The sequence below is a fragment of the Cetorhinus maximus genome, chromosome 6 (assembly GCF_964194155.1).
Source record: "Cetorhinus maximus chromosome 6, sCetMax3.hap1.1, whole genome shotgun sequence".
Lineage (NCBI taxonomy): Eukaryota > Metazoa > Chordata > Chondrichthyes > Lamniformes > Cetorhinidae > Cetorhinus > Cetorhinus maximus.
The window spans coordinates 129,462,992-129,489,591 of record NC_135884.1 but is presented as its reverse complement, the minus strand read 5'-3'; the positions used below and the strand labels follow the sequence as shown (position 1 = coordinate 129,489,591).

At 43.0% G+C, this 26,600-nt stretch overlaps 1 long non-coding RNA gene across 1 annotated transcript; it reads right to left on the bottom strand.

Moving 5' to 3' along the window:
• Window positions 1-16,377: 16,377 nt before the first annotated feature.
• On the bottom strand, window positions 16,378-24,390 carry LOC144682140 (uncharacterized). The gene is made up of 2 exons (XR_013576950.1): window positions 19,289-24,390; window positions 16,378-16,963 (listed from the first exon to the last, which is right to left on the bottom strand). It is a non-coding gene; the product is annotated as an uncharacterized LOC144682140 (long non-coding RNA).
• Window positions 24,391-26,600: the final 2,210 nt, after the last annotated feature.

Here is a 26,600-nt window from a genome sequence, read left to right as displayed (position 1 = left end):
ACTTTTCAAGGTCTTTTCAAACCCCTGGAAATGTGCTCATGACCAGTGCTGAAATAAAATTGCAGACTTGAGGATTTGAATTGCAATAGGCTGCCATAACAAAGAAAGCACATAGGTTTCCTGTTACAGTCTACAAAATATTAGGCAAGCTTCCATTTTGAGAAGAATGAGCGATGTTCATTCTCATCTTTTCTTACATTTTTCATTTATCTTGAACTTCTGTTCACAATAAAGCTAAGTCACCTATTGCTCCTCTGCTCTGACTGGCCAGAGGAGCAGCATGATTGTTATTATGCTCTTGAACTTTTCTTTAAACTTACTATACAAAGAAAGATACATATGACGAATATTTCTTTCACCTCTTTCCTGATATAAAAATTAGGAAACAATGCAACAATCTCCTCTAATGACCAGAGAATCCATAAAAGAGAGACTTCAGTTCAATACCATTGCAGAAATACCTGTGATACACTGTAATTCGATCCAATTTGTTGTTGTTCTCTCACTGCTATTACAAGAATTGTGCTTTGACATTATGCATGAGCTTAAAACTTTAGAAATAGCACTTGGCATCTCAGCAATTTGAGCACTTATGGTAATTAAACCTGACCCCTCAGAATCCATTACTAACAACTCATACTTTTGAAGCTACAGTGACTGTAACCTTGATGCAAAATAAAGTTGTCAACAAAAAAGTTGACTCTCGAGTATTAGTGGTGCAGTCAGGTTTGCAAGGGTGAACCGAAGTGATGGTACATTTTCTTAGAGGCTTGTCCTTGTAATCTGGTGCAGTTTATCCCTGGATTTCTTAGTGACCTGGAAAAAGGAGAAAAAGACCCAATATGGGTGGAAATTGGAATCTAATTTTAACCCATTAATTTACTAGGAGTTAAAACTGGACCCTTTATCTCTGTCTTTTCTTCTCCTTCTCTGACTCAGTGATTGTTTGTCCCTAACATACGCAGCCTCCAAAGGTAAAATTTAACAGTTGATAACACGAAACTAGCTTAGATTCATTCAGATTGTTTTCAAATAGTTGTGTGTCAGTTTATGACTCAACTGGCAGTATCCTACTAAACGCAAGAAAAATAATGTAATGGCCAGGATTTTACCGGCCCGCAGAAGATTTTGATCAGCTCCTTGATGCCATCTCGCTGACCGGCATTTTACTGATGGCGGCACTGGAAGTGGAGATGGTGTCCGGTCCAAGGAGGTGGCAGCCAATTTTCATAATTAAAAGTCAGAATAGGGGCCATTTTTTGGTAGCTGTTGACATTTTGTTGACAGTGGGGCAGCCCTCCCCCACCACCGCATGGGGAGTCTGCCAGCTAAATGGAGGCAACATACCAAGGCAGTCAGGGGTGAAGGCTTTAGGGAAAAAGAAGAGGACTGGGAGTAGGGAAGGCAGTCCCTGTGGCCCCCAACTATTTTCCTGAAGGGATTTCCCCTTTAACACTGGGCTCCATGTTTTTTCTTTCTTTAATCACCTCAGATGTCAGTGTATAATTCACCCTTTGATGCCTTGAGAAATCCCTCCAAAAATGGGAGTTGGCTTAATACGCCAAGTATAAAAGTGAACTGCCAGTGTGGGTTTTGGTGGTAGCCACCTTTGTCGTTCACCATGCAGGGTCTGCTCTGTATGCACGTCTTAAATTCATGCACATCTTTGAAACACAACCCGTATCACTTGTTGATCCCCTGTAGCCAGTTATAACATACCGGTAAGGAAAACATCCACTTGTGAGTGAAAAATTGAGGCATACTACTAAGGTGAGCATAGTATGCTGTGGCTGAAAAGGGGGGTCGACTTATATACCAAGTATATGCAAAAGCATGAGTTTTGGTGCTGTAAAAACAGGATTGCCTTACATGCTAGGTAGATTTATGTGCCATGATCTACAATACCTCTTCTAAGCCCAGGCCTCATGTATTTCTCAACAGTCACCACCTCTCTTGGTCGTCCTGCTGAGTCTTCAGAGCTGCCAGCCTCTGACCGGACCAGCAGCATCAGGAGCCTGCGAATGTCCTTAATTGGACGGCAGACCCCCAGGCAGCAATTAGGAGGCTACCTGTGGTAAAATTGCTGAACAGGTCCTGCTGTAGTCAAACGCAGGCTCAGGACCTGCTTTTTACCCCAATGTCAGGATCCTGACCCCCCTCATAAAACTCAATCCAAGAGGGTCTTGCAGGAAGTATATGATGGCATGTTTTATATGGCAGATATAAATAACAAACAAGCTTGAGAACTGCCAAGTTTCTAAAATAAATACAATGCTCTGAGAAACCAAAACAAAGCTCTTAAATTGTTGCTGAGATTACAGTGACCTGGAGATGATCTTGCCTTGTAGTGCAGTGCCCTGTCTTGTGTCCCTCCTGAGACAAAAATGGCTTAAATTGGTGACTTGGCGTTTAGGTCATTAATAGGTGTAAAATTACATCAGAGCATTCTTGTGGCACAGTGCTTTGGACTTGACATACTGCACCACACTGCTGTCCCAGTCATCTCATTATTCCTCTATGGATCACCACCTTGATGAAGAGGCTTATGCGTCCTGATGATTCCATGAGCGATACCATCTGGAGCTCCTTACTCCTGGTAGGGCCACCCTCGGCAGCAAAGTCAGGGGGAAGTGCCAGACAATGTGTGGTCCAAAAAGTCTTCAGCAGCAGAACAGGTGAAGGAAGACTGCGTCTCTCACTGGTTGCAAAGATGGAAGGAGGCTGCAATGGCATGGTCCCGGTTATCAAAATCTGACCACCACCTGTCAAGATCGTGTGGACAATGAGAGCGCCCAAGGTCCCTATGTTAAAGTCACACACAGGCTTCTTCCAGGGTCCACCTGGCATGTCCTGTGGTGATAAAGGATTGGTGACAAGGATAGGACTGTGAACCTGGAAGTCCCTAATCAAGAATCTGCACACAGGCAATAGATGCATGAAGGTCGTTGCAACAGTAATATTTTTACATAACAATCAACCAAAAGCTAAAAGCACCCGAGGGGATTATATTGAAGCTTTGTGATTTAGTCACTGCGCAACAAAACATACATTTATATCTTTTCTCGTGTCTTCCAAGTTAACAAAAATAGCTTTAGGAAACTAATATTGTTATTCCACAGCTTTCAAAATGTTTGAAGAGTTTCTGTGTAACAGACACCAGAATATCTACAGTATTTTGTAAATGCACCTTTTGTTGATAGATATTGTAGTGAAATCTGGCAATGACGGAATGATTCATCAGTTCTGAAAAGAAGCTTCAGGACAGTAAATGTACTGTTCTTTGTGTCCTTTGTCACTAGCACGGAAAAACTATTAGAATTTAGATATTATTTTTCATAAGATTATAAATAGCTTTATTGAGCTTGAGGGCAAAGACCTGGTGTTTCTGGATCGTACTTCTTTTCCACCCTGCCCCTCACCCATTACTCTCTACTAGTTGTTTTACACTGACTACACTCTAGGCCCTGAGGAAATTTGGAGACATTAACTAGAAAGCACTTCTCAATAAGTTGGTCTTGGCCTCATTATTGTTTTCCAGCAAAATATTTAATTTAGAAAGAATACATTTGTGGACATTGTCTGCACTCCTGCACACAAGAGGATATGCCAATGTGAATTATCAGCGGTGCGTCTGGAACGTCTAATTTGCTCATTTGTTGATAGGTTGCCATAACGTGGACCTGCCATCTTGTGTATCCCAGGCACAATTATTCAGTTAGTGGGGCCGGTTAGCTCAGATGTCTGGTGCGTAATTAAGAATAATGCCAAAAACATGGGTTCAATTCCCCTTCCGGCTGAGGTAGACTTGGGACTTGTCTCCACACCTGTCCCATGCTTGATGCAGAGTGGTGCCCCTTAGACTATATAACCAATTGGTTCTCTGCAATCAAGAGAGATGCCTACAGTGTCTTGTGAGCTATGGCTAATTTCATACTTGTTCATTGAGTCTTAACATGACAGATAGGCACACAGCTAAAGGAAAACTTAGATCTAGGAAATGATTCTGGGCGAATTTAAACATGTTATGCTTTATCTGGCCCTGTGTAAAAAAAAAAGGCACAGGCCCACAAATAGCACTTAGTGAGATATAACTATATCACACCCCTCATTTTTATGTTGGACATCTTGATGGAAAGACTAATAAGTTAGTTGAGTGATAAATACCGGCCTAGGACACCAGGGAAATCTTCTCTGCTCTGTGTTTTGCCAATATAGGATTTTATATAGCTCCTTATCACCCTGATACCAGATGCTTCAGACAATGAATTTCTCTTGGAGTCCGGTGGCCATTATAGCAATGATTAAGAGTAAAAAATGTGTCACTGATGCCCTGCAATACATTGTTCCCTGACTGTGCAACCTTTTTCAGGCTTTCCGTGGAGGACTGCCATGTGATGGCCCCATATGAGATCACGTGCTAGTTAGCCAAGAGCCTGTAGCTCTAACACTAGGGTACCAGCCTTGGGTCATCCAATCACACTTCCCTACCTCCACCCACCCCCCCAACAACAAGTTGAATCAGAAGCTCATGGATTTGAACTCTCACTCCAGAGACTTGGGCTCCATAATCTGTGCCGTAACCTGGTATCAGTGCTGAAAGAACACCATCTTTTGAATGAGACTATTCAACCTGAGGCCTCTATCTGTTCTCTTGGGCGGATGTGGAGGATTCATGGCCATTATTGGAAGGGGAGCAGGGAGGAGTTCTCCCGATGTTCTGGGGCTGGTGTTTGTCTCTTAACCAACATCCCTAGAAGTGTATGGCCTGGTCATTTGTTAATATGGTCAGAGCTTGCTGTGTGCATGTTGGCTGTCATGTTTCCTGTATTGCAGCAATGCCTACACATGACATTGACTGTGAGGTGGTTTGGGATGTCTTGTGATCATGAGAGGCACATTAGAAATACAAGTCCTTTCTTATTACATGGTATCACATTTTGTGGGCATACCAGTGCCATGTAATGGCCCCATATGAGATCACATGCTAGTTAGCCAAGAATCTGTAGTCCTAACACTAGGGTGCCAGCCTTGGGTCATCCAGTCACACTTCCCCACCTCCCTCCCTCCCCCCCTTCCCCCACAACAAGTTGAAGGATTGGGTGTTTTTTGAATCAAGTGAACCAGTGTTTAATGTACCCTCAATCTCTACTGGGGGACTCTCTGAAAAAGCTTCATGTCAATCTCAACTAACACCATTTTACTTGACATTTTACACCAAGGCCTGGGATTTAAATTTGGGAATGTTGATTCATATATCTGCTCTCCACTGCATTTGATTTGTGGCCCTGTCACCCACTGTTCCTGCTGGAGCAGACTGCATGAGAATTTGCATTGATAAAGTGCCTTTGATTATCTCAAAATATCCTAAAGTGCATCAGATACAGCAAACTTGTATTCTGCATTATTTTCCTTCCCCACCTGCTCCCATACCAAACAGATTCACCATTTTCTGGCCAATTTGAAACTTCTAGAAACCAAAAATATAATAAGTCAGCATTGTTTTCAAAATGTAAGGTGTTGCCTGACCAACATTAGTGAAGTCTTTGAAGGGATAACAGAGAGAGTAGAGAAGGATAAAGAAGTGGATATGATTTATCGAGATTTCCAAAAGGCCTCTGATTAGGTGCTATATAATAGAGTAATAAATAAAGTCAGAGCATGCAGAGTCAGGGGACAAGTAAACAATGGATAGATAGCTGACTGCAATACAGAAAGCAGATACTAACGGCAATTTAGAGTGGCAGAATGTGGAAAGTGAGGTCCCAAAAGGATCAGCGCTTGGACCACTGTTGTTCATATTAATGATTTAGACTTTGGCACTTAAAAAAATTTCTGAATTTACAGATGATTCCAAATTGGCAGAAATAGCTAATACTGAGAAGAATGCAAGAAATTACAAGAAAATATTAATGAACTTGAGCATTGCTGAAAAAGAGACATGTCAAAGTTTTTTGCCTTGCACTCATCAGGAGATTTCGCAAGAATATTAATATAAGGGGAAAATAACAACTTATACTCTATGAGGAGAGAGTGCTGGTTGGTTGGCAAGTGGACTCTGCTAGAAGCGTTGTCATGGAAAATGCAATGCCTCTAAAAATCAAAGCCTACTAGAGAACATCAATGTAAATTAGTCACCAAGAAATCAAACAGGGAATTCAGAAAAAAATGATTTACCCAGAAAGTGCTGAAAATGTGAAACTTAACCACATGGAGTGGTTGTGGCAAATATCATAGGTGCATTTAAAGGGATGCTAGATGAGCATAAGAAGGAGAAGGGAATAGAGGGTTACACTGATAAATGTTAGATGAGGAAGGATGGGAGAAAGCTTGTGTGGAGCATAAATGCCGGCAGGGACTGGTTGGACCCAATGGCCTGTGTCTATGCTGTAAAAGCTATGCAAATCAAGTAAAGTAATGGGGATGTAAATTGGAGACAATAGTCTCACAACCTTAGAAAGTTATGCTTCATTTTCTAAAAGTACCAAGACAAATTAGAAACGATTAACAACAAAATTGGTGTATTTCTGATTGGTTAATTGATTGCAAGAAACTTTTCTTTGAAGTTAAGATATGAAGAGGAGAGCTTATTCTCTTTCATCCAAGCAATTTTTTTTTTGCCTTTGTTCTTTTTTGCCTTTATTCTCTTAGTTTCCATCAGACATAGTTTTGCTTTGCAGTTGGAGGAGGATTCTCTAGTTTCTCTAATCCTCTTCTGTAAATCTTAGTTCTGTATGTGATACTACTGAAATGCCTTTTCATTCTCGACTACTCATTCGTTACATAACTCCGCTCACTAATTCATTGCTATGCAAACTGCTAGGTGACCCTGAATATGTCTGTTTATACCTATCAACCGTTCATTTGCTTAATGTTTAACTTTACATTGTGATCTGGTATTCAGTAAAAAGTGTATGACTTCTTCCGTAAAAGAATCTTGTAATCTCTCCTCTCACCCTCTTAGTGATAATATTAATTCACAGAATCACAGAATTTTAACGGCACAGAAGGGAGGCCATTCAGCCCATCGTGTCTACAGTGGCTCTCCAAATGAGCATCCTGATCTAGTGCCATTGCCCTGCCTTTTCCCGTACCCTTGCACATTGTTTCTATTCAAATAATCATCTAATGCCCTCTTGAAAGCCTTGATCGAACCTGCCTCCACCACACTTCCAGGCAATGCATTCCAGACCCGAACCACTCATGTGAAATGTTTTTTTCTCACGTCACTTTTGCTTCTTTTGCAAATCACTTTAAATCTGTGCCCTGTCATTCCTGACCCTTTTACGAGCAGGAACAGCTTCTCCCTATCTACTCTGTCCGTCCCCTTCATGATTTTTAACATCTCTATCAAATCTCCTCTTAGCCTTCTTCTCTCCAAAGAGAACAGTCCCAACCTCTCCAATCTATCGTCATAGCTGAAGTTTCTCATCCCTGGAACCATTCTTGTAAACCTGTGCACTCTCCAATGTGTTCACATCCTTCCTATAATGTGGCACCCAGAACTGTACACAATATTCCAGCTGAGGTCTAACAGCGTCTTATATAAATTCAGCATAACCTCCTTGCTCTTGCACTCTATGCCCCTATTAATAAAGGTCAGAATACTATATGCTTTATTAACTGCTCTCTCCACCTGTCATGCCACCTTCAATGATCTATGCACACATGCACCCAAGTCTTTCTGTTCCTGCACCCCCTTCAAAATGCCACCCCTTATTTTACATTCTGTCCATGTTCTTCCTACCAAAATGCATCACCTCGCACATCTCCTCATTGAACTTCATCTGCCACCTATCTGCCCACTCCACCAACTTGTCTATGTCCTCTTGAAGTTCCACACCATCCTCCTCACAGTTCACAACACTGCCAAGCTTCATATCATCCGCAAACTTTGAAATTGTCCACTGCACACCAAGACCTAGATCATTAATATATATCAGGAAAAGCAAGGGTCCCAATACCGACCCCTGGGGAACTCCACCACAAACCTTCCTCCAGCCTGAAAAATATCCATTGATCATTGCTCTCTGCTTCCTATTTTTCAGCCAATTTTGTATCCACATTGCTGCTGTCCTTTTTATTCCATGAGCAATGAATTTTCTCACAAGTCTGTTGTGTGGCACTGTATCAAATGACTTTTGAAAGTCCATGTACACCACATCAACAGCATTACCCTCATCGACCTTTTCTGTTACCTCTTCAAAAACTCCAAGTTAGTTAAACACGATTTCCCCTTTAGAAATCCATGCTGGCTCTTCCTTATCAACCCATTTTTTCCATGGGACTACTAATTCTATCCCGGATAATTGTTTCTAGAATCTTGCCCACCACTGAAGTTAAACCGACTGGTCTGTAATTGCTGGGCTTATCCTTACAACCATGTTTGAACAAGGGCATAAAGTTTGCAATTCTCCAGTCCTCTGACACCTGAGTCTAGGGAAGACTGAAAGATTATGGCCAGTGCCCCTGCAATTTCTACTCTCACTTTGTTCAATATCCTTGGATGCACCTCAACTGGTCCCAGTGCCTTGTCAACTTTAACTACCGACAGTCTATTCAACACTTCTTCCTTGTCAATTTTGAACCCTTCAAGTGACAGAGTTTCCTCATCTGTCACCATGCCCTGGGTAGCATCTACCTCCTTGGTAAAGACAGATGCAAAGTATTCATTTAATACCTCAGCCATGGCCCCTTCGCCCATGTGTAAATTCCCTTTTAGGTCCCTAATCGGCCCTACCCCTCCTTTTACCGCCTTTTTACTATTTATATGCCTATATAAGACTTTGTGTTGGCTGCCAGCCTTTTCTCATAACCCCTCTTTGCTTCTCTAATAAGCTTTTTCACCCCTCTTTCTGTATTCCTCTTGGTTCTCAATTGTATTTTCTACCTGACACCTGTCATAAGTGCACTTTTTATCTTAATTTCAATCTCCTTTTTAATCCAGGGAGCTCTGTATTTGTTTGCCCTACCTTTTCCTTTGGATGGAATATACCTTGATTCTTGCCGAACCAATTCTTTTTTGAAGGTAGCCCATTGTTTAGCTACAGTTTTTCCTGCCAATCTTTCGTTCCAGTCTATCTGGCCCAGTTCCGTTCTTGCCCCATTGAAGTCGGCTCTTGTCCAGTTAATTATTATTACTCTGGATTGCCTATCATCCTTTTTCTATCATCCTAAAACGTACAATACAATGATCACTGTCTCCTAAATGTTCCGCCACTGACACTTGATCTGCTTGGTCCACCTCATTTCCAAGAACCAGGTCCAACAGTGTCTTTTCTTGTTGGATTGGACACATACTGCTGTAGAAAATTCTCCTGAACACGATCTAGGAACTTTTGCCCCTCTCCATCCTTTACATTACCACTGCCCCAGTTAATTACAGAACGGATTGAACAAAATATTTAAGTGGCCAAACAGTGATAAAATTTAATATAAAAATGTAAAGTAATGCACATAGGCATGGAAAAATGGCATAACATATGCTCCACTAATGGTATTGAAATAGTGAGCATAAAGCTGAATAAAGGCCTAGGAGTATTAGTAGACTCAATGTTTAATATATCCAACCTGTGCAGAGCAGCAGTCAGCAAAGCCCTTTTTTCATTCTTCCATGGAATGTGGGAGTTGTTGGCAAGGCTAGCATTTGTTTCCCATCCCTAATTTCCCTTGAACTGGGTGGCTTGCTGAGGGCAGTTAAGAGTGAACCACATTGCTGTGGGCCTGGAGTCACATGCAGACCAGACCTGGTAAAGACGACAGATTTCTTTCCCTAAAAGATATTGGTAAACCAGATAGATTTTTATGACAATCAGCAATAGTTTTCATGGTCACCATCACAGAGACTAGCTTTATATTTATTCATTGAATTTAAATTCCAGCAGCTGCTGTAGCAGGATTTGAACCCATGTCCCCAGAGCATTAACTTGGGCCTCTGGATTACTAGGTCCAGTGATATTACCACTATTCCACCATCTGCCCCATAATTTAGCTGTATAATCAACTGTAGAAAATGTGAGACAGTGCCATGGTTAAATGGCTTAGTGGAGTTCTGACTTTAGTTCTCAATATCAACATATAAGGAGAGGCATGTATTTAGAGGTTGTGCAAAGCAGATCCATTGGATGACCCCTAGATTGACCCCCAGTCTTGAAAATTGCTTTAAATTAAAATGCAACAATAGGACTAGGGGCCTCAGTTTCAAACTAGTACAAGAGGAGAGATTGAGCAGTTTAGGCCTATACTTGCTAGAGTTTAGAAGGATGAGAGGAGATCTAATTGAGGTATATAAGCTGCTAAAGGGGATAGACAAAGTAGACGTGGAGCAGATGTTTCCCCTTCTGGGACATTCTAGAACGAGAGGCCATAGTTTTAAGCTAAGGGGTGGTAGATTTAAAACAGAGATGAGGAGGAATTACTTTTCTCAAAGGGTTGTGAATCTGTGGAATTCATTACCTCAGAGTGCAGTGGATGCCGGGACGCTGAATAAATTTAAGGAGGGGATAGGCAGATTTTTAATTAGTAATGGGTTGAAAGGTTATGGGGAGAGGGCGGGAAATTGGAGTTGAGGCTGAAATGAGATCAGCCATGATCGTATTGAATGGCGGGGCAGGCTCGAGGGGCTGAATTGCCTACTCCTGCTCCTAGTTCTTTTTACGTTCTAAGAGTCAACAACAAATAAATTCATAGATAAGGTAGTGGAGCTTCAAAATCTGGAATCATGTAAGAACCAGTTTGGATTCTGCAATACCATAGGTCATACTGGATGAATTAGGATGGGCTAAAAAACCTTTCTAACCAGTAATTATCTTCTGAATTCTATCTGTCCATGTTCCCTTTTATTAGCTGCACGATGCTATTTCAAGCAATTCTTCCTTAGTGTTCTTGTGAAATATCAACAGAAACATGCTAGTCCACAAAGATAGAGGTACCAATATTGCTTTGGGGTGATTATACAGAGAACAATGTCACACATCTCTGTAAGGTCAAGCTCCTCACCATCTCCTAGGAATTTTAGCTGCCAGCATCACATAAACACTTAAATGAGAAAAACTGGAATGTAAATATGTTTGTTCAGGGTAAAGTATTAAGCACAGATTGTACAGGCAAGATGACAGGTCATTTAAACAATTCAGCTGTTGAATTGTTTTGCGTAAATAGACCAAATGCTAGAGAAAGTTTGGTAAGTCTAGCCTTACTCCCATTTAATAGTGCCTTGTGCTTGTCCATCCAAATATTATAACAGTTTGAAATGATATTATAGTAAAACCATGTCAACTTTATGATAACATATTAAGTAAAATAATCCAAAGATTAATTGACAGGTATAAATAACTACTCTGTATTTAAGAAATTTCTTCTGAATGTATTTTGTAATCTTGTCTACAATAATAGACTTTTATTGGAGGACTCCATTGAACACTAGCTCTAAATACTAAATACTGATCCAAGTTGGAATGTACCCAAAATCAAGCGGCTGGATGGTGATGTGCGATTAACCTTGCTCGTTGAAAGTGATGCAGGTAGCACACAAACTGCCTCTCCTCATATCCATGATTGTGCTGAATTTGCTGCTGAGTGGCTGCATGCCTCAGCAGGGGCCCAAATTCCTGTGAGACTAGCACCACTTAAAGCTAGACTGCAGTACTTAAAGCCTGACTCACCTTTTAAAGGCACAATGCATTCTAGCTGAAGCAGGGGCTGAAATTGTGTGGACAAGATTTAAAGACCTGGAGGAAGGAGCCAAAATAGTGCAACAGACTACAGAGTATGCTCTCAGGTTTTCGGATGCTGTGCTGGAGTTGTTGGCAAAGGAGGTTGACCAGAGGAAAGAGGCTCTCTTCCCTTGCAGGTCAGGAGGCCCTCCAGAAAAGTGTTCAGAAGGCACTGAGAGCAGGTTGTCTTGCAATAAGCCATCAATGCTGAGGACATGGATGCTGTGCTGCAAGAAGCTTAATGACCACACACGAGTGGTCAAGGTATGTGAATGCGTCTTTACATACCAAATCCTATCACGAGATTCACATAATGCCACAATAACCACAACACTTTCATAGAAACATAGAAAATAGGAGCAGGAGTAGGCCATTCGGCCCTTCAAGCTTGCTCCGCCATTCATCATGATCATGGCTGATCATCCAACTCAATAGCCTGCACCCGCTTTCTCCCCATATCCTTTGATACCTTTTGCCCTTAGACCTATATCTAACTCCTTGAAAAAATACAATGTTTGGGCCTCAACTACTTTCTGTGGCAGCAAATTCAACAAGCTCACCACTCGCTGAGTGATGAAATTTCTCCTCCTCTCAGACCTAAATGGTCTACCCTGTATCGTCAGACTGTGACCCCTGGTTCTGGACTCCTCCACCATCGGGAACATCCTTCCTGCATCTACCCTGTCTAGTCCTGTTAGAATTTTATAGCTTTCTATGAGATCCCCCCTCATTCTTCTGAACTCCAGCGAATATAATCCTAACCGACTCAATCTATCCTCATATGTCAGTTCCGCCATCCCAGGAATCAGTCTGGTAAACCTTTGCTGCACTCCCTCTATAGCAAGAACATCCTTCCTCAGATAAGGAGACCAAAGTTGTACACAATATTCCAAGTGTGGTCTCACCAAGGCCCTGTATAATTTCAGCAAGACTTCCCTGCTCCTGTATTCGAATCCTCTGGCTTTGAAGGCCAACTTACCATTTGCCTTCTTTACTGCCTGCTGCACCTGCATTCTTACCTTCAGCGACTGGTGTACGACGACACCCAGGTCTCGTTGCACATTCCCCTCTCTCAATTTATAGCCATTCAGATAATAATCTGCCTTCCTGTTTTTGATACAAAGTGGATAACCTCACATTTATCCACATTATATTGCATCTGCCATGCATTTGCTCACTCACTCAGCTTGTCCAAATCACCCTGAAGCATCTCTGCATCCTCCTCACAGCTCACTCTCCCACCCAGCTTTGTGTCATCTATAAATGTGGAGATATTACATTTAGTTCCCTCATCTAAATCATTAATATATATTGTGAATCCTGCGGTACCCCACTAGTCACTGCCTGTCATTTGGAAAAAGACCCGTTTATTCCTACTCTTTGTTTCCTGTCTGCCAACCAGTTTTCTACCCATCTCAATACACTACCCCCAATCCCATGGGCTTTAATTTTACACGCTAATCTCTTATGTGGGACTTTGTCGAAAGCCTTCTGAAAGTCCAAGTAAGCCACATCCACTGGCTCCCCCTCATCAACTCTACTAGTTACATCCTCGAAAAATTCCAGTAGATTTGTCAAGCATGATTTCCTTTTCATAAATCCATGCTGACTCTGTCTGATTCTGCCGATTTCACTTGCCTACCAACAGTCTATTTCACCCACGACTCAAACCTCACATTTATATCCTCCCCTCACCCTCACACACTTGAGAAGCTGTACAATAACATCTCACAACTTGCGCACGCTGCCAGCAATTTAACTATGGTAGAAACATCACCCAAACATATTGCAGCACACCTATTGACACATTTGCAGGACATGGTGTCCAATAAAAGGTGGCGGCAGCAGCACACTGACAGGGTCAGTCATGGCTGCATGTGCTTACCCCCATTGAGGAGGCAGTGCTGTGAATAATTGGAGTGGGCGTCACTGAAGCCATGACTAGCGATGACACGGAAGCCGTCGAAGAGAACAATATGTTCCTACCTTCTCAAATTCCGCTTCACCCTCATCCCATAATCTGTTATGAGGTACCAGCTGTAGACGGTGTGACCATGCATTGGATTGCCACTCCATGTCCACTTACCCACACCAAATTTCTTCCTTGCCTGTCTCGCCTGACCTTCTGACTCAGGCTGGGTAAGATCCAGGCAGCGCTGCTGTCTCCGAAGTCCAGCACCATCGAATCGAAGGAAGACATGCCCCATTTTTTTACAGCACTAGCTGCGCTAAAGCAGGTAAGCTTAAAAGGTTCATTTGAAATTGACAGGCCAGGGAGAAGATAAGCAGAGAGGATTTGGGGGGTGGGGGTGTTCGGAGGTCAGGGGCGGATGGGTAGGGTTTTAGACATCGGGAGGGGGTTGGACATTTGGGAGGGGTGGCTGGGTCGGACATTTGGAGGGGGGTGCTGGGGGTGTCGGACATTAGAGAGGGGGTGGGGGCATCAGACATCCGGGGGTGTGAGGGGCTGAGGGTGTTGGATATTGGAAAAGGGTGGGGGATTGGACATTTGTGGGGGGTTGGGGGCTGGGGGGTCAGACATTGGGACAGGGTAGGGGGGGGTCAGACATTGGGGGAAGGGTCGGACATTTGGGAGAGGGTGGGGGGTTCAGTCATTCAGAAGGGGGTGGGGGGTGTTGGACATTCAGGGGGGGTGGTGGGAGGCTGGGGTGTTGGGCATCAGGAGGGGTTGAGAGGGTCGGACATTCAGGTGGGGTGGGGTGCTGGGATGTCTCTCATTTTCTGGGTAACTATTGGTGTAACCCCGTCGGAAACATTTGTGTTTTAAATCGCATTTTTGGATGGTTCTCAGTGCAACGCAATTGCCCAGACGAAGCATGCACTTCTGGGCAATTGCCTTGCAAACGCTTACCTGGGAGCTTCCCAGAAAGATTCCCCAGCGCACCTTTGGGTGCCCCCCCAATCCAACGCTGGGGGGAGCTTGGAAGTTACGGACCAATGTCTCCCTGCATTCTTTCAACCAAATTGAATCACTTCACAATTCTCTTCGTTAAATTTCATCTTCCAGTTGTCATCCATTCCACCAATCTGTCTATGTTTGAAGTTCTATACAATCCTCCTCATGATTCACAATGTATCCAAGTTTTGTAACGTCCGCAGATTTTGAAATTGTGCCCTGTACGCCAAGGTCTAGGTTATTAATATATATCTGGTAGAGCAGGTATCCTAATAATGAAGAAGAGTGTGAAGAAGGGTCTTACAGACTCGAAACATTAACTTTGTTTCTCTCTCCACAGATGCTGTAAGACCTGCTGAGTTTTTCTAGCATTTTCTATTTTTGTTTCAGATTTCCAGCATCTGCAGTATTTTCCTTTCGTCCTAAGACTGACCCCCAGGGACCTCCACTATAAAACTTCCTCCAGTCCAAAAAACAACTATTAACCAGGACTCTGTTTCCTGTCACTCAGCCAAATTCTTTTCTACCATTGTTACTGTCCCTTTTATCCCATGAGATCTAACTTTGCATACAAGTCTGTTATGTGGCACTTTATCAAATGCCTTTTGGACCTCCACATACACCATGACAACAACATTACCCTCATCAGCCCTCATGAAGTTTCATAGCATCAGTTAAAACACGGGCAAGGAAACCTCCTGCTGATTACCACGTACCGCCCTGCCAACACCACCCCCCCTCCCCCAGCTGATGAATCAGTGCTTCTCCATTTGGAGGAATCACTGAGGGTTTGCAAGGACACAAAATGTACTCCGGTTGTGGAACTTCAATGTCCATCACCAAGAGTGGCTCTGTAGTGCCCCTACTGACCAAGCTGGTCGAGTCCTAAATGACATAGCTGCTAGTTTGGGTCTGCGGCAGGTGGTGAGGGAACAAACAAGAGGGAAAAACATATGACCTCATCCTCACCAACCTGCCTGCCACAGATGCATCTGTCCATGACAGTATCGCTAGGAGCGACCACCGTACAGTCCTTGCAGAGCACAAAGCCCGTCTTCATTGAAGATACCCTCCATCGTGTTGTGTCGCACTGCCACCATGCTAGAAGGGATAGATTTTAAGCAGATCTGGCAACTCAAGACTGGGCAACCATGAGGTGCTGTGGACCATCAGCAGCAGCAAAATTGTACTTTTCCACAATCTGTGATCTCATGGCCTGACATCTCCCCCACTCTACCATTACCACTAAGCCAGGGGATCAACCCTGGTTCAATGAAGAGTGCAGGAGGGCATGCCAGGAGCAGCACCAGGCATACCTAAAAATGGTATCAACCTGGTGAAGCTACAACACAGGACTTGTTGCATGCCAAACAGCATAAGCAGCAAGTGATAGAGCTAAGCGATTCCACAAGCAACGGATCAGACCTAAGCTCTGCAGTTCTGCCACATTCAGTCGTGAATGCTGGTGGACAATTAAACAACTCACTGGAGGAGGAGGCTCCACAAATGTCCCCATCCTCAATGATGGAGGAGCCCAGCATATCAGTGCAAAAGTTAAGCCTGGAGTATTTGCAACAATTTTCAGCCAAAGTGCCAGGTGGATGATCCATCTTGGCCTCCAGCGGAGGTCCCCAGCATCACAGATACCAATCTTCAGCCAATTAGATTCATTCCACGTTGTAAGTTCTTTTGAACTTAAATTCCAATTTTGTTCATTTGAGACTTTAACCATTCAGGCAACAGGAGACATTTTGGTGAAGTAAATCAGGAAACTTTAATAAGTCATAAGTTAATACTTATCACAGCAGGGCAGCAAATTTACAGGCGTACTATGGTCCTTGCTTCTTGGTTCTGCTTTGGGCGCAGGTTGACACTCAAGTCTTCTCTCTCTTGCTCTCTCTCTCTGGATTCTGCTCTTCTGCTTTCAGCTGACAAGCAGTGCACAGTTTCAGATTCAGCGTGCCTTGGTCAGTGAAAGCTGTTGATTATTAACTCTTCCAAGCCACAACCCACAGCGTGATCAGTGATGTTATGGTATTCTGATTGGCCTAATGGGTGCGTGATCAGTCTGTGATTGACCCAAGGGTGATGATCATCAATTGGTATTACTTCTCACTAGAGTTTATTTCAGTTCTGTTCTGATAAAAGGGTGCTTTATGATACCTTCCTTTGACCATCTGTTTAGGATAGGGGAAGCATGCTATCATCATGCCCTCATGAATGATACCTTAAGCTCGTCATCTCAGAACCCTTATCAATAACTGTCTCTAGAGGCCATCTGCTGGGTGATGTTTTTCTCTCGGTGGTTGTTGGTAATTAGAGTGAGTTACTTTACCTTTAAAGCAAAAGGATGATTTAGAAAAGTTGCTTATAACTTAAAACTATGTAGGCCTAATATAAAAGATTACATTGAGTCAAATATAATTGCTTTCTTCTAAAACACTACAAAGTAAAACTAGCTTAAATGTAGGACACAGCTGCTGTTATTTTTTCCCTCCTACCTTCCCTTTCCTGATAACACCCGGTTCAGATAAGGTTCTATGATATGGAGGAACATTAAATAAATAAATAAATAAAAATACCTGGAAAAACTCAACAGGTCTGGCAGCATCTGCGGAGAGGAACACAGTTGATGTTTCGAGTCCGTATGACTCTTCAACAGAACTAAGTAAAAATAGAAAAGAGGTGAAATATAAGCTGGTTTAAGGTGGGGTTGGGGGGGTGGGTGGTGGTAGAGCTGGATAGAGGGCCAGTGATAGGTAGAGATAGCCAAAAGATGTCATAGACAAAGAGGTGTTGAAGGTGGTGGTATTATCTAAGGAATGTGCTAATTAAGGGTAGAAATCAGGACAAGCAAGGTACAGATAGCCCTAGTGGGGGTGGGGTGAGGTGAAGGGAAGGGATCGAAATAGGCTAAAAGGTAGAGATAAAACAAAGGATGGAAACACATTTAAAAATAATGGAAATAGGTGGGAAAAGAAAAATATATATAAATTATTGGGAAAAAAGGGGGAGGGATCGGAAAGGAGGTGGAGATGGAGGAGAGAGCTCATGATCTAAAATTGTTGAACTCAATATTCAGTCCGGAAGGCTGTAAAGTGCCTAGTCGGAAGATGAGGTGCTGTTCCTCCAGTTTGCGTTGAGCTTCACTGGAACAATGCAGCATCCCAAGGACGGACATGTGGGCATGAGAGCAGGGTGGAGTGTTGAAATGACAAGCTACAGGGAGGTCAGGATCATGCAGACAGACCGAAGGTGTTCTGCAAAGCCGTCACCCAGTCTGCGTTTGGTCTTTCCAATGTAGAGGAAACTGCATTGGGAGCAACAAATGCAATAGACTAAATTGAGGGAAGTGCAAGTGAAATGCTGCTTCACTTGAAAGGAGTGTTTGGGCCCTTGGACGGTGAGGAGAGGGGAAGTAAAGGGGCAGGTGTTGCACCTTCTGTGATTGCATGGGAAGGTGCCGTGGGAGGGGGTTGAGGTGTAGGGGGTGATGGAGCATAAGCTTGCCCATTCAACATTGGAGATAAGTGCAACAAGGGCCTCTTCATCAGTTGTTCTGTAATTAACTCACCAGTATGTTACCTCACTGTGTCTAAAATCCTTTGGTGCCTTTTTCTGTCAAATGAAGCCAAGCAGAGTCACGTGATATTAACTGCTGGTGTCCTCTATTGGTTGCAGTTTAAAAGGGTAGTATACAACAAGGTTAACTGATCAATATACTTTGATTGTGTGATCAAAACTAAAACTTAGCAGTAAACATCATTTTCCCTACATATTCCCCACCTTGAGGCCAAAATGCTTGGCATTTGATGCCTCACATAACAATTCTATCATTGTTTTTCAGAGCAGCCCACCTCATATCAATGGTGTGCCTCTGGAGTTTCCGGGTGAGGTGTATCATGTAGCAGTGTATCAATATTATCCTAATAATTGTCACTACATGAATTAAGACAAATACTGTGGATAGAGTTTTTAACCAAAGGTGTTGACCTACATTCATAACAGTTTCCCACCAGTGTCGGGCTTCTAATTCTTTAATTCCCCTGTTTCACATTCAGTTTCACATTCTCTGGTTTACCCTTCTCATCCCATCCTCCCCAATTATCCTGTGCTCGATTTCTTGGCATGAAATTTCTTACAACCATCTCCACCAGTTGGTCATAGTATTTTTGATATTCTGCTGGGGGAAGTGGGATATCTCCAAAATGCAATATAATGGGTACTATCTCATACCTCACATTATTGTACAACTGTTGATACGTGTGGGTAACTATTAATTCATTTTCTGGTCCGTCGCCTAAACTTGGGCATTTTTCTGGTGGGATGGCATTGTTTTCATTGCTTTTAAATTTGTTTTTGTTGTCCTTAGCCTTCTCTACTACATGAATCTGCATGAGTGCTCTCACATTATGCTCAGATAATTCAAACTTCCTGCTAAGACATGATATTATTCCTTGATATTTTTTCATCATTTTAGGCCAGTTTAAAGTATTCAAATCTGATCCTAAGTATGGGATTCCTACATTATTTGGAGAGATCTCGACAAAATGTATGTGGTGATAATCTACACCCTTCCATGTTCCCTTTCCCAACTTGAATCTGGGTGTTATCTTCACACTTCTCCGGAAGCAATCACACTTGACCTTCAAACCTTCACCTTTCCACACCCATAATACTTCATTCCCATCATTGACATGGGATGGATCCCATTTGCAATGTTCACAGTAAACAGTCATGTCAAGTAATCTATAGAGTCCCGGTGTCTATCTTCTGTGGTCACGTTCATCATTCTTATCTGTATACGTCCTGATCCCCATATCGAGAGACTTGTTGCCGGGATGGCATTGACGAGTATCAGCAGCTATACGAGTACAAGCATCCTTTCAATTGGCCTGATACTGAAAAAAGCGAAGTATTTATTCTTTCACAGCTTTCAACTGATTGAAATGGTACCACTTCCTGTCTTTACCTTTCAAATTCCTTTTTCCATGGAACTGTACTAGGTATACAGCTGGATTCAATTTGTCTATTATGAAAAATGGTCCTTTCCATTTTGGTTCAAATATATATTTCCTTCTTACTGTAGTTAAGTACTATAACCATGACCCCTACCTGGACTTCAAAAGGTCTCATTTTCCTGTCAAAATATTTCTTGACCTGTTTCTTTGACTTGCCCAAACTTCTTGCCGCCTGGTGGTTTACTTCAGCTGTATATTCCACTATCCGTTCTAGTCACTTGGAGCTGCAAGGTTCCTGCATCATTGGACTAATTGCAGTTAATGTTAGGTGGCCTGGGGTTTTCATGATTCTCCCTGTCATTGCCTGAAATGGGGAAATCCCTGTCGTTTTGTGGGGTGTTGACCTTATGGCCATGAGGCACCAAGGTAACATATTAGCCCATTGAGTGGGGTAATCTATACGTAACTTTTTAAGCATCGTTTTTAAGGTTCTTTTTCCCCTTTTGACTATGCCAGACGACTGAGGGTGATGGGAGGTGTGTAATTTGTATCTTATTCCCATCAATTCTTGCAACTGAGTAAAAGCTTTCCCTGTGAAATGTGATCCCTGGTCACTGTCCATTTGCAAGGGCAATCCCTACCTACAGATTACCTCACTCAATAGAATCTTAGTGGTGACGAGTGTGGTGTTAGATCTGTAGGGAAAGGCTTCAATCCACCTTGTGAACTGGTCAATTACAACCAATGACTAGGTGTAATTACTGGGGGTGGCTGGCAGGGGTCCAATAAAGTCTATCTGCAGATGGGTCCATGGCCCATCTGGAGGTGACGCACTCTGTAATAGAGCCCTGTTATTGGATGGGGAGGGATTCTGCTGAAGACATGGTAAACATCGTGATACATACTGCTCGATAGCATCCTGCATATCAGGCCACCAGCCTATATTTGCAATTTTCTGGTAAGTGACTTCTGCTGAATAATGGCTGCCTACAGGATGAGAACAGAACAAGTGTAGCAATTCCTCTCCCACTTCAGAGGGTACATAGACAATGGGACATCTGCCCACAGAGTGGTGCATCAGTAATTGGGTATCTGAATCATGAGTCTTAGACATAGCCATGTCTGAGGCCCAGGATATTGGCTGGGGAAGAGGATTACCTTGTTTGTGCCTCTTAATAACAACAGCATACGGTTGATACTGTTGCTGGAGGGTGCCTAAATCTATGGGATCACTAATGCTTACTGCTGACACGATGGGGCAAAACTCAGTATTCCCACTCTCCCAATACGTGGCCTCTTTGGCTGCCCTGTCGGCTTCTGCATTACCCTCGGTGTGAGGCTGTTCTTTCTTGTGCGCAGCTACCTTTCCAATATGTTGGGTGCGATTATTTGACGCTGTCCACAACATATCAGCCATGAACCATGGGTTAGGGGTTTACCCTCAATAGTGAAATAGAAATTCTTGTGATAGAGGGTGAAGAAGGTACACCCTCCAATCCTGCAACTACCACATAGGCCAGTTGAAGAGGAGAAGTTACACTCTCCGATCCCACAGCGCCAACAGAGACTCTGGCTTCCTTTTAACTTGTTTTATTCAAGCATATGAAAGGGAGCCACAATCATTCCTAAGAATGAAGACCCAGCTGCCAGATTAATTACATTTCGTTACTTTTGTACTTTTTCTTATCATAATACATATGAGTACATTTGAATACATCCAATCGGTAACTGACACACCGGTCCCATGCTAACTCTATCCTAGTGAGTACATAAACATGTGATTTTGATAACCAATTATTCTAAAGGATGCATACATAATTATATTATCCAATCAAAATTAAAACATGTACGCAAAGACCTTGGTTCTCACAGCTCAAGACTGTTTGTGTTTCATCAAAGCCCCCTCTTTGTCTATTGTATGCCTTCCCATATCTTAGATAAAACCATCTGCCCCTTCCCTAAGTGAGAGGGGAGTACACTTAATCTAATTTATGTCCTACTTGTGTCTCCAGTCTGACTCTCAAGGCTGTGCAATGTTCATCTAGTAATCTTCAACTCTTAATATGTTTAGCAGCCATGTCTGCCTGGAGATTTTAAGGGTTTTTCAGTAAATTCTTACTGTATTCTCTTTTAGCATTTTTAATTTCCCCTAACAAGCGGAAGGGCTAGTACAGCATTGATAGCATAGGCACTGTCAGACCAAATGTTTACTGGTAGATCAGATGTCTTTCTGACAGCAGCTAGTCATGCAAGTATTTCAGCATTCAGCAGCGTCTTTTAATAACCCTCCCCAGTAACATGGCATCACCTGTAAGGGGTGATCCTTGCAAGTGATAGGAAGATCCATCTACATACACATCTGGAGTGACCTTAATATTTCTTTCAGTACAGGGTGTGAATCAAAGTCAATGAGAGGTAGTGGGCAATTACGAGGATCGCCCTCAAATAGCAACAATTGGGGTAGTAATGTCGTTGCCTTCGGCATGATGTCAATGTCTCTGTATAATAACTCTAAAGTCCACTTGCTGAGCTGCTGGGATGAGACCAGTGAATCTCCTGGCTTCATCAGTAGATTCAGTGGTGTATGTGGTGAATGTAAAATGATTTGCTGCAGACCTGTGAGGTATGTAAAACGTTATAACACCCAAAACGTAGCGAGCAGGTGACATTTGAATATACGTATTCTCTGCCCTTTGCAGGATCCGTGATGTGTATGCAATCGGCTGTAGTCTTCCAACGTGTTCCTGGTAAAACACAGCAGTTAGACTTTGTTCTGTAGAGCCTACCTCTAGATGAAATGGTTTTGTGGGTTCAGGCATAACTAAGCTAGTAGCTTGCATGACTGCCATTTTAAGCTTTGTTACAGCTTCAGTGTGGCGTTCTGTCCAGTCTGGCTGAATGTTATCACCAGGATCTTTCAAAAGTGGCTTTGCTACCTTGGTGAAACCTGGAATAAAATTACATTGATAACCAACCAAGCCTACGACGGATCGCAATGTGGTCTTGGAGGTGGGAAGGGGCAACCTCTGAATGATTTCAACTTTATGAACATCTGGGCTTGTTCCCTCTAGAGAGATTAAAACTCCCAAAAAGGTAACCTGCTTCTGGAGTAGCTGAGCTTTTCATGGGTTAACTTTGAGGTTTGCTTGAGTCAGAATTGTTAGCAGCTTGTCTAACAGAGTCAAATGTTCCTCTATGATCATCTTGCCAGCAATAAATCTTCCACATACTGCAACAGACAGTTGGGTTTCGAAAATTCTTTCAGGCCTGCAGCCATGCGTTTATGGAAAATAGTTGGGGCATTGTGGAATTCCTGTGGCAGACAACTCTGTAACTCTGTGCAAGTGTAATTCTGATCCTCAAATGTAAAGGCAAATTTATACTGATCTTCTTTCTTAATAGGAATGCTCCAAAATACTTTGAGGTAACTGGCACTTGCGCTAACAGAGTGGGGGTTTCTCGCACAACAGGGGAACAAGCTGGAGTCACAGAGTTTAATTTACGATAGCGAGTTGTCAGTCTCCACGTACCATCAGATTTTCTTACAGGCCAGATTGGTGAATTGGTTGTGAAAGTGCCTTGCCTTATAACGCCCTGCTCAAATAAAGACTGGATTACATCTTTAGTGGAGGGGTGACTCTCTCTCAGGATCGGATACTGTTTGACAAAGGGGTGAGGAGGTCTGTTTATGGACTCCTCTTCCTTCATCTGTCTGCAATCATGCTTACTAGTAGCAAACGTGGCAAGGTGCTTCTGGGTAAGTTGCTTTACTTGCACATTATCATGCTCAGGAGGCTCATGAGCACAAGCTTTTTTAATAGCAAACACAGAATGCGCATCGGAAACTTCTACAATATTCCCAATCCCTGATCCTAAGTACATGCAATCCTGGTTATAATCTACAATAGCACCATATTGATCTAGGGTATCTGTTCCCAATATTCCCAACTTTCCAGACATGGTCATATGCATAGGTGATGGCACTCTACAGGCGAGGCATTCCACCCAAAGTTCAGAAGGCTTTCCTGTAACTCCCGCAACAGAGTTTCCATCAAATCCTCTAAGCGATAAAGAACCCTTGCCTGTTGCAGCATAGCATTCAGGGTGTGAGGTATGAATGATGGTGACGGTGGAACCAGTATCTATTAACATAATCTGCTGTCGGTCCCAGTAAAACAACAGGAATTACTGGCCTCCCACCATCATCATCACGGAACTCTACTTCTGTCCAGAACTCCTAAATGTCCTTTCAGTGGAGGTGCGCCGACCCCAGTGACCATAGACACTGTCTGTTCTTTACCTGTAATGATCTGAGTTTTTAGCAGCGCAACTAACTGTGCAACCTGGGGTCACCAATTTGCAAGTCCTTTTGAACATAAATTCTAATTTTGAGACTTTAACCATTCGGGCAATAGGAGACAGTTTGGTGAAGTAACTCAGGAAACTTAAAAAAGTCGCAAGTTAATACTTATCATAGCAGGGCAGCAACTTTATGGGCGTGCTACGGTTCTTGCTTCCTGGTTCAGCTTTAGGCGCACTCAGTCGTCTCTGTCTTTCTCTGTGTCTCTCTCTCTCTGCCTCCCTCTTTGCCTCCCTCTCTGTCTCTCCTGCCATTCTGCTTTCAGCTGACAAGCAGTGCTCAGTTTCAAATTCAGCGCACCTTGATCAGTGAAAGCTGTTGCTTATTAATTCTCTCCAAGCCACACCCACAGCATGATCAATGATGTTATTGTATTCTGATTGGCCTAAGGGGTGCGTGACCAGTATGTGATTGGCCCCCAAGGGTGATGATCATCAATTGATATTATTTCTCACTAGAGTTTATTTCTGTTATTTTAAGAACTTCTTGCTAAGAAAAAGGGTGCTTTATGATATCTTCCTATGATTCCCATCTGTTTAGGAAAGGAGAGGCATGCTGTCATGTCCTCATGAATGATACCCTGAGCTCATTGTCTCAGAACCCTTATCAATAACTGGAGGCCATCTGCTGGGTGATGGTTTTCTCTCAGTGGTTGTTGATAATTGGAATGAGACACTTTACCTTTAAAACAAAAGGATGATTTGGAGAAGTTGCTTATAACTTTAAAACTATGTAGGCTTAATATAAAAGATTACATTGAGTCAAATATTGCTTTCTCCTAAAACAATACAAAGTAAAATTAGCTTAAATGTACCACACAGCTGCTGTTATTTTTTCCCTCCCACCTTCCCTTTCCTGATAACACATGATTCTGATCAGGTTCTACAATGTGGGGGAACATAAGCTTGCCCATTCAACCTTGAAGGCGGCATCTCAAGGTGCTCTGTAATATGGAGATAAGTGCAACAAGGGCCGCTTCATCAGTTGTTCTGTAATTAGCTCACTAGTATGTTACCTAATTGTGTCTAAAATCCCATGGTGCCTTTCTCTGTCAAATGAAGCCAAGTAGAGTAACATGATATTAACTGCTGGTGTCCTCTATTGGTTACAGTTTAAAAGGATAGTATACTACAAGGTTAACTGATGAATATACTTTGTGCGATATAAACTAAAACTAAGCATTAAACATCATTTTCCCTACAACGTGATACCAAGAAACAGCTGGAGGCACTGAATACTGTAAAGGCTAAGGGCCCTGACAACATCCCGGCAGTAGTACTGAAGACTTATGCTCCAGAACTTGCTGCACCCCTAGCAATACTGTTCCAGTACAGCTACAACACTGGCATCTACCTGGCTATGTGGAAAATTGCCTAAGGATGCCCTATACACAAAATGCAGGACAAATCCAACTTGGCCAATTACCGCCCCATCAGTCTACTCATGACCATCAGTAAAGTATTGGAAGGGGTCATCAACAGTGCTATCAAGCGGCACCTGTTTAGAAATAACCTGCTCACTGATGCTTAGTTTGGGTTCTGCCATGGTCACTCAGCCCCTGACCTCATTACAACCTTGGTTCAAACTGGACAAAAGAGCTGAACCCCAGAAGAGAGGTGAGAGTGACTACCCTTGACACCAAGGCAGCATTTGACTGAGTGTGGCATCTAGGAGCCCTAGCCCTGAAGACAATGGGAATCAGGGGAAAACTCTCCGCTGGTCCTTGGCCCAACCATTTTCAGCTGCTCAATCAATGACCATCCTCCTTCATAAGGTCAGAAGTGGGGTTGTTCACTGATGATTGCACAATGTTCAGCACCATTCATGACTCCTCAGATACTGAAGCAGTCTGTCCAAATGCAGCAAGACCTGGACAATATCTGGACTTGGGCTGACAAGTGGCAAGTAGCATTTGCACCACACAAGTGCCAGGCAATGTCCATCTCTAACAAGAGAGAGTCTAACCATTGCCTCATGACATTCAGTGGCATTACCATCACTGAATCCCCCATTATCAACATCCTGGAGGTTACCATTGACCAGAAACTGAACTGGACTAGCCATATAAATACTATGGATACAAGAGCAGGTCAGAGGCTGGGAATTCCGCAGAGAGTAGCTCACCTCCTGACTCCCCCAAACCTGTCCACAATCTACAAGGCACAAGTCAGGTGTGTGAAGGAATACTCTCTACTTGCCTGGATGAGTGCAGCTCCAACAACACTCAAGAAGCTTGACACCATCCAGGACAAAGCAGCCCGCTTGATTGGATTGGCACCCCATCCACAAACATTCACTCCCACTACCACCGACGCACAGTGGCAGCAATGTGTACCATCTACAAAATGCACTGCAGGAACTCACAAAGTCTCCTCAGACAACACCTTCCAAACCTACAATCGCTACCATCTGGAAGGATAAGGACAGCAGATACATGGGAAGAGCACCACCTGGAAGATCCCCTCCCAGCCACCCACCACCCTGACTTGGAAATATATTGCCATTCTTTCACTGTCGCTGGGTCAAAATCCTGGAACTCTCTCCCTAACAACATTGTGGATGTGCCTACACCACATGGTCTGAAGTGGTCAAGAAAGCAGCTCATTACCACATTCTCAAGGGCAATTAGGGATGGGCAATAAATGCTGGCC